An 11,386-nucleotide genomic window follows, 5' to 3' on the forward strand; every position below is an offset into this window, starting at 1 on the left:
CATTTCGACTGGGTATCACTTATTGAGCCTTTTCAAGTCGGTGTATCCGTAGATCTTCAGGTTGTTTAGAAATAGTATTCGAATAACACAGCTGGCGAGTAATCATGATGTTATGTTTCTTGATTTGTATGACCTTCGATTACTTATAAAGGTGATGCTCCGAGAACATCTGAAGCAATCAGTAACGGTCCTGAGGACATCATTTTGACTGGATATGACTCAGCAATATTCACCACACAGGAGTCGCATATTTGATCACTGTCAGGTCACCACTGCTTTAATAACATTGTTTTCTATTTTATAGTCGGAATATGATATAGGAATCTATTTGACCGACGACCAATCGTTTTGTATGTAGTCAACATGGAAAGTTGATCTATACCTCCTTTGGGAGATTGCAGTGGCATGTGAAGAGGCTGTCTAACTTACCATCCTAAATCTATGGTTGATTATAGGCGGAATATGATAGGTGTCGGCGTATTGGATCGATTCTGAACTGAGATTCGGTTCAAGGCAATAAATTGTACTTTGAAATTTCAATATTTGTTTAAACTTCATCTCAAGAATGTTGTTTATTTTTAGACTAACTATTCGAAATTCGTTTAGATCTAAACTGATTGAGCGTCACAACGACCAACTGGAAAATAAAGCACGGATCGAAAATGTGGGTTTCTCCAGGCATCGGTTTCTGAAGATTATGTATCTGATGAATATCTACGCTAGACTGTTGTCACAACGAATCTGATTTATGTCTGTGTAAAGGGAATACAATGGAGAAGCAAGGTAGTAGGTGCTTTAATTTACCAACAGTTTAATTTATTTATAATACTTCGGCGACGTTTTCAAATGTCATGCTTAGTTATAAAGTCGCTAAGCACTTAAGCAATATCACCCACTTCATCTAATACCAATACATCTGATTGGTAGAAACGAGTTCCGCACTCCCACATCCAGTATGAGCTGCAGAGAGATTTGGAAAACCATTCGGTTGTGTTGGAGTTTCATAATATATTAGTAGATCGCTAAGTAATTCAACTAGTAACAAACTATGCTATCCGCCTTCTTCGCACTGGCACAAGAATATATTTTGTTAATCAAACAAGTTGTCAGCAGAGCTTAATTTCATAAAATATATCTCTAAAGCTACGTGCACACGGTTGTCAGATTTTCAGGAACATGCTCAGAAAATAGTTAACACAACCATGAGAACTTATGTTGAAACATATGGGTGTTAACCATTTATTGAACATTTCCTGACAATATTGTAAGAATATGACAACCGTGTATACGTAGCCTAAGTAATTCATCATTTGAATTATCTACGTTTTGGGGTACTCCTACATCCAGGAAAGCATCAGCTTAAATAAGCGTTGGAGGAGATTTGAATAACCACAAGATATCTAAGTAAAGCAACCGGTTTCCTAGTTTGAACCGCATCTTGCAACACAGCATTTATTCCCTTATTTGGCTTGCCTTTTTATTCAGTATCTTGCAGAAATAAACTTAATAACGAAAACTTTTTTACATACTCTGATACTATTACAGTGATACAAAAGTGAACAAAAATAATATGTAGGAATTGTGTTTAGTTGGAGTCCATAGAGTACGAAAATACTTATAGTTTTTCGCGATAACTTTCTTTAGTGAAATAACGGTATTCTTAAAGTTATAACTTCAAAACATCATAAATATGTTCTTTAGAAACTAAATTTTAGTTAGTTCTGTTTGACAGATATGAGATATATGTTTTAAACAGAAGAAAGACTTACCCCCATTTTCTCAATCTCTGGTTATTTTTTATCGTGACGATAAACTGACAGTTCTCATACAAAAAAAAAATGTTAATTGGAGGTTTATCGTTACGAAAAACGATAACTAGATATTGAGAAAATGGGGATTATATCGTGAAAACAACATTTTACATTTTACCCCTCCTTCCCCGGCACTGTCCCACAGTCAATCATTTTCTTTAAGGTGGTTGTCTTAGCTAAATACAGTGTCCAAAAACTGAAAAAGTTCACATAATAAAAATTTCGATTTTATTGTATTTTTTTTTTTTCAATTTGTCTCACTTTCTGATAATGAAAATTATTTATTTATATTTCATTTATATAGTTTATAGAAAAGAAAAATAATAAAAACGGAAAATAAATTAACAAATTAATAACTATTATTAAAATAATGAATACGATTTGATATTGGTTACGGTCTACGTTTAAGGGGGATATGTAAGAAATATATAAAGATTTGATTCTTCTGTTAATTGTTCATATGTGAGTTGTTGTATATAACAAAAAAAGATTAAAAAACATTTACAGAAAAAAAATTATGAAAAAATAGGTATTGAGTAATTTTAAGATGAGTTTGTTTGAGGAAGGGAGTTAGGGTTGTTTTTGGGGTGGGGGCAGTAGGGTGAAGTATAATTGAATATTAAAACTATTTCCTTTTAAGGCTGAATTCATTATTAATAAAAATTAAAAACAATTAAAACAATTATTTTATATATATTTATTAATATTTAAATAAATAAATATATATATATATTTGTGTATAATATATAATATTTATATATGTAATCATGGTACTATTTGCTGTGGTTCATTATTTCTTTCAATCAATTATATTAGTTTTTGAGATTTTTCTTTTCTTTTATAATACAATTATTAAATTACTTTTTCAATTCATTTGATTTGATTTGGAGGAGTGAGTAGAGGGTGTTGTTCATTAATTGTATGTATGAGTTTGTTGAGGGCAATTGGTGTAAGTAATTTTAAATTATTCATATTGATTTTTACTAAGAATTAAATGAAACTTGAAAAACAAAAAAAGAAGTTTTATTATATATAATGATATATACACTAAATAGGAAATTTGTTGGCCAGTTGTAAGTGTTAATTATGTATTGTTTTCTTTTTTAATATTCCTTATTAGTAACATTTTCATAATAATTGAAACTTTGTTAAAATTGTTTCAAATAAAAAAAATGTTTCAACAAAGTTGAATTTATGAAAATGTTTTAGCTAAAAACTTAATTAGAAAAATTAAGAAAATTATAAATAATTCTTAATCAATGTCTTTGCTATTTCTTAGTTTTTATTGTTTTTTTTTATAATAATGATAATAATAATAATTTCATAAAAACTAAAAGAAAACATAATGAATTAGTATTAATTTGTAACTATTGTTTGTTAAAGTTATTTACTGTTTTTATATTTTCATATAATCCCTGTCAATTGATATTGTTTTTAAAAAACAAAAATATAACAAATTCACTGTTTTATTTTATTATTTTATTCTATGGTTTTGTTTTGTTTGGTTTCACTTTCACTTCAATATTGCATTTCTTCTTTTTTTTTTCTTCTCTCAAAAGAAAAAGTTAATTACTTTTCTTCATCTTTAAATATAATAGCATAATTTATGTATTGTATTTTTCTTTAAATTACTTAGATTTCATTTATAAATTTTACATTAAATCTTAAATTAAATACACAAAAAAAATTACAAGTTATTTCTTTAAGTGTAACTCAAAACAAAAAATCGTTTTTATTTCATATTCAAATTTGCTGGTTATTTTGGTGAATTTTTTAAAGTGTTTTTTTCATCAATTTTACTATTTTTTTTTTGTTGAGTTTTTGGTTTGGTTTTCTTTTAACTATTTTTCATTTGTTATTTTTTATTTAACTATGGTTTATGGTTTTTATTCATTTTATTTATATATTTTCATATGTTGATTGTAAAACATTTATTAATTTTTGTTTTAATAATATTTCTTGTTGTGTATATTGTATATAATATTTCTATGGCAATAAAAAAATCTGTAAAAAAATTTGTCGTTTTAACAGAAAAAATTTGTTGTTTGTTTTATGGTTCTATGGGCACATTGTTGATTTGATTTGAAAGCTAAACAAAATCTTTTTTGAAAATTATCATTTTTCTTAATTTTATCTTTTTTCCAATAAATCTTAAGGAGTTTTAACGTTTTAAACTTAACAAAATTATATTTATATAGGAACAACCAATTCTAAAACTGAATTTAAATAATAATAATAATAAAACAATATAATTTTAAGTTTGAGCTTTTGCTGCAACATTAACCCACTGTAGGCAAAAGTGCTACCAAATTTTTTATTAAAGTGATGCCCATTAAGAGCGAACTACCACAAGATACTTTATTTCTAGAAAACAATAAATTTGTTTGAAAGAAAACTAACCAAATAAGACAGGTTTCTAAGGGCACCTGGAAAACTGTCTAAATAAGACAATTTTCTCTAGAAAACAGACTAAGCAAGACACAATTCTCTATAAAACTGGCTAAACAAGACATTTTTCTGTAGAGAACTATCAAGAAAACTGCTAAATAGAAAATTGTCTCAGCCAAACATTTTCCATTACAAAACGGGCAAAACGAGCAAAACTAGACGACTGTGGAAAACTGTATGTTGGTAATAGGCAACCTGTCGTATCAATAGGAAAACTTTCTTACGAATTCGGTTTTCGATAGCGCAACTGTTTTATGAAACCCGTCTCCTGAAGTCAGTTTTATATAGGAAAACCGTCTTGTAAATACGGGTATCAATAGGAAAACTGTCTTAAATTCAGCTTTTCATAAGATAACTGTCTTCAGAATTCTGTTTTTTTTAGAAAACTGTCTTGTGAAGTAAAAATTATCTTCTGAAACGGGTTATCTATAGGAAAACTGTCTTCGGTTTCTATTCATTCGGGTTTTCTATAGAGAAACTTTCTTTTGATGTTGGTTTTCTATAGGAAAGCTGTCTTCATAATTAGGTTTCCTATAGGAAAACTGTTCTATGAAGTCGGTTTTCTAGGGTTTTCTGTGGGTGTATAACTTAAAAATGCGGTTTTCACAATAAATTGCATATCTTTTGAACGCAGTTTTTGTCTTTAATAACTTAAAAAATATCAAATTTTGTGCCAGCAAAGCGTCATATGCGGGAAGTTTTGCTTTACTTCTTTAATGTGAAAAAAAGTCCCGCTCATATACACCGAAGCTAATGGTGAATGTGTTCCATCGGTTTGAATGTGCTAGAGATGGTTTGTGAGGTGATTTTGACACGGAAGACAATGATGTCTTCGGAATTCGACTTTTTATAGGAAAACTGTCTTATGAAGTAGGTTTTCTATAGGATAACTGTCGAATTTTAATTCGAATTTCCATTAGAAAACTGTCTTGTTAACTCAGTTTTGTATAGGAAAACTGTCTTATGAATTCTCTTTTCTATAGGAAAACATTCTTGTAAATTCAGTTTTCTATAGGAAAACTATCTTCTGAAGTTTGTTTTCTATAGGAAAACTGTCTTCACAATTCGATTTTCTATTGGAAAACTGCCCTATGAAGTCTTTTCTATAGGAAAACTGTCTTCACATATCGATTTTCTATTGGAACTGTCCTATGAAGTCGGTTTTCTATAGCAAAATTATCATCTGAGGTCAGATTTATATCGGAAAGTTATCTTCCAAAGTCGGTTTTCTATAGGAAAACTGTCTTCAGAATTCGGTTTTCTATAGGAACACTTTTGAAGTCGGTTTTCTATAGAGAAACAATCTTCTGAAGCATGTTTTATATAGGAAAACTGTGTTTAGAATTCGGATACCAATAGGAATATTGTCTTATGAATTCGGTTGTGTATAGGAAAACTGTCTTGTGAATTTGTTTTTAAAATTCGGTTTTCTATAGTAAATTTGTCTTTTGAATTCTATTATTGGAAAGTTGTCTTTGGTTTTCTATAGGAAACCAGTCTGGTAAATTTAGTTTTCTATAGGAAAACCGTCTTTAAAAGTTGGTTTTCTATTGGAAAATTGTCTTCAGAATTCGGGTTTCTATAAGAAAAATGTTTTATGAAGTTGGTTTTTAATAGGAAATACTTGTTTCAATGCAGCACTTTTATTTTATGGCAGCTGTTCTTCGCACTTTATTTCGAAATAAAGTAAACTTGGCAGCACTTGTTATAACTCAGGGTTGGGAAACGTAGTTTTAAAATTTAAATAAATTTATAAAAAATTAGATTAATTGTTAAATGATTAAATAATATATAATAAATATCGAGGTAGAATAGCGATATTCATTTTAAATTTCATATTTTTTTTTTCTTTCATTTGTTTATATTACATCGTTTGATTTGTTTTAAAGGTAAATTGCTTATTTTCTTTTTGTTTTGTTTTAAACTATTTCAATATATATTTAATAATCATCTTTTTTAAAGGTATTTAATATAAGTTTATTGTTTTAACAATTGTTTTTGTTATTGTGGGGTTTTATAAACTATTTATTTTTATATGAGAGTTGTAGAATTGTTTATAAATAAAAACTAGTTTTATTACGTTTCTGTTTTTTATTTTATGTTTTGCTTACACTTTGGTTTTAAGTTTAATAGGCGCTTGTGTTTAAGGTAATAATTTTAAATATGTCTTTTAAGAGAAATTATAATTAAGTGATAAATAAAATCAAGAAATAATTAGAATATTTTTATACATTTATTTAATAAATATTAACTATTTGTTTTGTTATGTTTAAAGTTTATTAGATAATATTGCATATTAATTAGTTTTAAGGAACCTTATTTTGTTCAAAAAAAAAACAAAAAGAAACAGAAAATAATTATATTAAACCAATTTAAGATTTCTGGGGGGAGTTATTTTCAAAATAGATTTTGTTTAACTTTTGTTTTGTTTTTTACTATGGCTAATGAGGCTATTGTTGTTTTTTAAAAAATAAATTATTTTGTTTTGAGATTTTTGTGTAATAAATAGAAACATTTTCTTTTTAAATAATTTGGTTTTTTATCGTTTACACTTTACAGATTTACAATCAGTTCTTTTTTTTAAGTGAATTTTGTTAGCTTTCCATCAATCATTTTACTATTTTATTTTTTGGAGATTATTTGTTATATGTTTGGGGGTTTTATTTTTTATTTTTTTTTTTTGGTTTAATCATACAACACTTATTAAGTATTTATTATTTTATTTAATATGGTTTGCTTTTTTTGGTATATTGTTAATTAATAATTAGTAGTTTATAATTAAATTAATAATTTTATAAAGAGTGTATGTGGTGTGTTTGAATTTTGCTGTATTATACATGACAAAATTATCTGTTAAGTATAAAAAAACAGAAATTAATTTATAAAATTATATATAATTACAATAAAATCTAAAAGAACATATTGTTTATTTGATATTTTAGTTTCTTATTTTAGGTTTTTTTTTATTATATTTTTAATATGTATGTAAATAAACATTTAATATTTATTACTTAAAATCTTAATACTGTTTTTCATTTAAATTTAAATTCTACTGCTCTATTGTTGAATTTTCGGTTTTCTTCTCTTGCTTGTTTGTATTTAATAATATGTAATAATATTTGTTTTTAAATTTAAATTAATTTAACTGAATTGGCTTCTTTTTTATTTCTTTCCATGTGGTTTTTTTTTTTTTAATTAAGTTGACTTAAAATCTATTATCACTATTGCAGAAAGCGGCTATTTTATTGGTTTTTTTCTTTCGGTTGAGTTTTCATTTTCTTTTTTTTCATTTAATTATATATTTTTCAGTTTTATTGTTTGTATTTTTTGTTAGGCAAATTGAATTGTAATTTGGTTATGTTTTTGTTAGCCGGATGTTTAGTTTTGTTTTTTGATGTTTTGTTTAAAGAAAATTGGATTTTTGTTTGAAAAAAATCATATAAAATTTTGTTTTATTTTATGAGTTTTCTAAACACTAAATACGTATACTTGTTTTATATTTTTTAAATATGTTTTTTATTAGTTTTGTTTTTTATTTAAAAGAAGAAAGGATTTTTTGTTTATTATGTTTTGATTTTGGTTTTTTTTTTTATATTTGAAATTAATAAAATGGTGTTTAGTTAAAGCCTTATATAAATCGGAAACTCTCCTGTCAAAAACCTAACTCAGTTGTCAAAAACCTAAGTGTTTGAGAATGTATTAGTAAAAAGAACTATGCGAAAACAAAAACACAAGTAATTGTGATTATTTTTAGTTTTTTTTTGTTTCCGCTTTATATGGTTTTCTCTATGGTTTAAGCCATAGTTTGTCTTGAAACAAACGTTTGAAATATAAAATATTCGTTTGAAATCAAGTGTTTTGTGAATGAAATATGTATAAGAAAACGTTCAACAAAAAATCTGCCTTGCAACTGGCAAGACATAAGCAGAATAAGTGAGTAAAATCCCTCGGACAAAATACCTGGGCGACATGCTGGACAGTAAACTATCCAGGTACATCGAAAGCAAGATGGCCATAGGTACGCAATTATACTCCGGTATGTGAATTGGCTATTTGACGAGTTCATCAAGCTGATATTATTCTATGGAGTCTCTGTCTGGTGCACTATTCCAGAAAGTTTTAAGAATAATGATAATCCTGGTAACAGGAGCCCTACGACTGCATACCCCTATGATCTACGGCCTTCAGTCTTAATGCGAATGATGCATGGAAACGGCCATAACAATCGGAAGTATACACAACCTTCCAGATAATATTAATTATTGTACCCAGGCCCTTCCTATCGAGAAACTTTGGTTTCTCAATTTAATACAACATGGAATCAATGGATGGACCTCCACTTCATGCTACAAGTCTCTCTGTCTATACAGAGGCTCTATAAAGGTAGATGAAGATGGCGGAGGTGTCTACATTCAGAAATATGGAATTAGGTTATATTTTACAATTCCAAATGAATGTATTATTACTCAAGCTAAAATAAATGGCTCTGTTATAACAACAGAGGTAGGAATATTCGTATATATACAAGGCACGGATCCAGGTCAACCATTTTTCTTTTTTATATGAAAACTTTTCGGTTTTGGGGGGTGGTTAACTCCCTTTGGATCCGCGCTTGATATATACTGATAGTCAAGCAAACAAGATGGGTATGCTCACGTTCTAACTAAGTAATGCAGTGGCGGAGATAACCGGACACTGCAAATTTGGCAACCATGCAAGTAGGCCTGCCCTATATATAGACTTCTGTAGAAGCTGTCCTTTATTTGTCTTTCTGAACTCTCGCATATGAAGTTGGAATGCATCAACGCCTTTATATAGGAATAGCAATTGGCTACTCACGCCAAACACGGGAATCTCTTTGGGGAGTGTACTAATCTCCATCTTACTCCTCATTTGACCTCTTCCTCTATATTTCTACTATAAGCCCAACATTTCTATTTATCTGGCTTTCCTCTTCTCTTTTCATCTCTATCTGGCCCTCTCTATTTTCAGATAACACAAAGGGACCTACTGCATGGACCCTTGTATAGATTAGACGGTTGCCTGTTAACCTAACCTAAGCAGAATAGTTCAAAACCTGTCCCGATATAACAACAAGTTTAGGTTTTCAGGTTTTCAAAAAGTTATTTTTAAAGACAAATTTTAACTTTTAAATAAATTATATAAACCAAGGTTTATCCACAAAGTTTAAATATACAAAGTCATTTAAAAATAACACAAAATTGGCCAAGTGGTATAAAATTGCCGGTTTGACAAGAATTATTTAAAAAATATTTACAGAAAAAAATATTTTTTAATCACTTGAAAACGCGATTGCATCACCAAAGTAAAAACTTTTTATACCCTACACCACCATAGTGGGGAGGGTATAATGCGTTTGTGCAGATGTTTGTAACGCCCAAAAATATTGGTCTAACACCCACCTTAAAGTATACCGATCGACTTAGAATCAATTTCTGTGATTCTAATATATATCTCCTCATATATACAAAATTCATATCACCAAATTTTGTTACGATCGGTCCATAATTAGTCATAGCTCCCATATAGACCCGCTTCCGTAAATCACTTAAACGTGCATAAATCTCCTAAAAATGTTGGTATATACACAAAATTCAACATAAATAACTTTCGTTAAGACATAAATCACACGACCTAATTTCAAGATGATCGGTCCATAATTGGTAATAGCTCCCATATAAAGCCCACTTCTGCAAATCACTCACGAATATAAATTATTGATATTTTAAAAGAAAAATGTTTTTGCTCATTTACTTGGTCTAGGGTATTATATGGTCGGGCTTGACCGACCATACTTTCTTACTTGTTTATATTAAAATTATTTATAACATTGATTTCTGCAATATGTAAATGTAAACTTTCAATGTAAACAACAAGGTTATGTATGGATGGCAAAAGTAATACCACATTTTACAATATAGTCCTGCATACTTTTAGGCATTATTAAAAATGACACTTATCTGGCTTGTGTAATTTTGCAATATTTTACTGCATACTTTTAGGCATTATTTATTTAATATTCATTAATTTTTATTTTAATCATTTTTTAAAGCAAGGACTTTTTGTAAAAACCACACTTCGCCTTAGAACTTTGCTATACGTACTTTCATACCTATATATTTTTGGGCTTTATTTAAATTTTAATTATTTTTTAGTTTCTCGTAGGTACTCACCAGACTTTTAAAAATATTTTGCTGCAATTTTCTCACATCACAATATTTTGTGAAATAGTTAAAACGGACTGCTGTATGATATTGAATCTGCAACATTTCAATACATATTTTTACACATTTTCACAACACAATTTGGTTTATATGAAATACATTTTTAAATTTTGCAATTTAGCACAAAAAAAACTTGATATTTCCTGGCTTTATTTATTTAAATTTTTATTTGCTTTTACTCGCTACACTTTTCTAATTATACTGAAGAAATTTTCTCACCCAGGTAATAGATATTGTGTGAAATACTTATATTTCTTTAAGCACGGACATTTAGAAAATAAGATTTCTTTTTAATACGCCTTTGAACTTTAGCAATAGTTTACATAGGTATTATCAGATTTTACTTATTTAATTTGGCTTAATATTTTTATTTAACTTTACTTACTATACTTTTCTTAATATTTTGTTGAAATTTTCTTAAAAACAACATTTAAATTTCTTTAATCACGGACTTTTGAAAAACTTGAGTTCTATTAGCCTCTGAACTTTAGCAACATTTTATATATTTTCAGGCCGTATTTCTTAAAATTTATATTGACTTTTACTCACAACACTTTTCTTAATATATTGAGTTAATTTTCTTGCCAAACAATTATATATTTTATGAAATATTTCAATTTCTTTTAGCACGGACTTTGGAAAACCCAGACTTCTATATGCCTTTGTACATTAGCTAAAATTTACATATTTTCAGGCCGAATTTCTTAAAATTTATATTGACTTTTACTCACTACACTTTTCTTAATATACTGAGGTAATTTTTCTTGCCAAACATTTAGATATTTTAAGAAATATTTAAATTTCTTTAACCACGGACTTTGGAAAACCAAGACTTCTATATGCCTTTGTACATTAGCAAAAATTTGTATATTTCCAGGCTTT

This window comes from Calliphora vicina, chromosome 3 (assembly GCF_958450345.1).
Source record: "Calliphora vicina chromosome 3, idCalVici1.1, whole genome shotgun sequence".
Taxonomy (NCBI): domain Eukaryota; kingdom Metazoa; phylum Arthropoda; class Insecta; order Diptera; family Calliphoridae; genus Calliphora; species Calliphora vicina.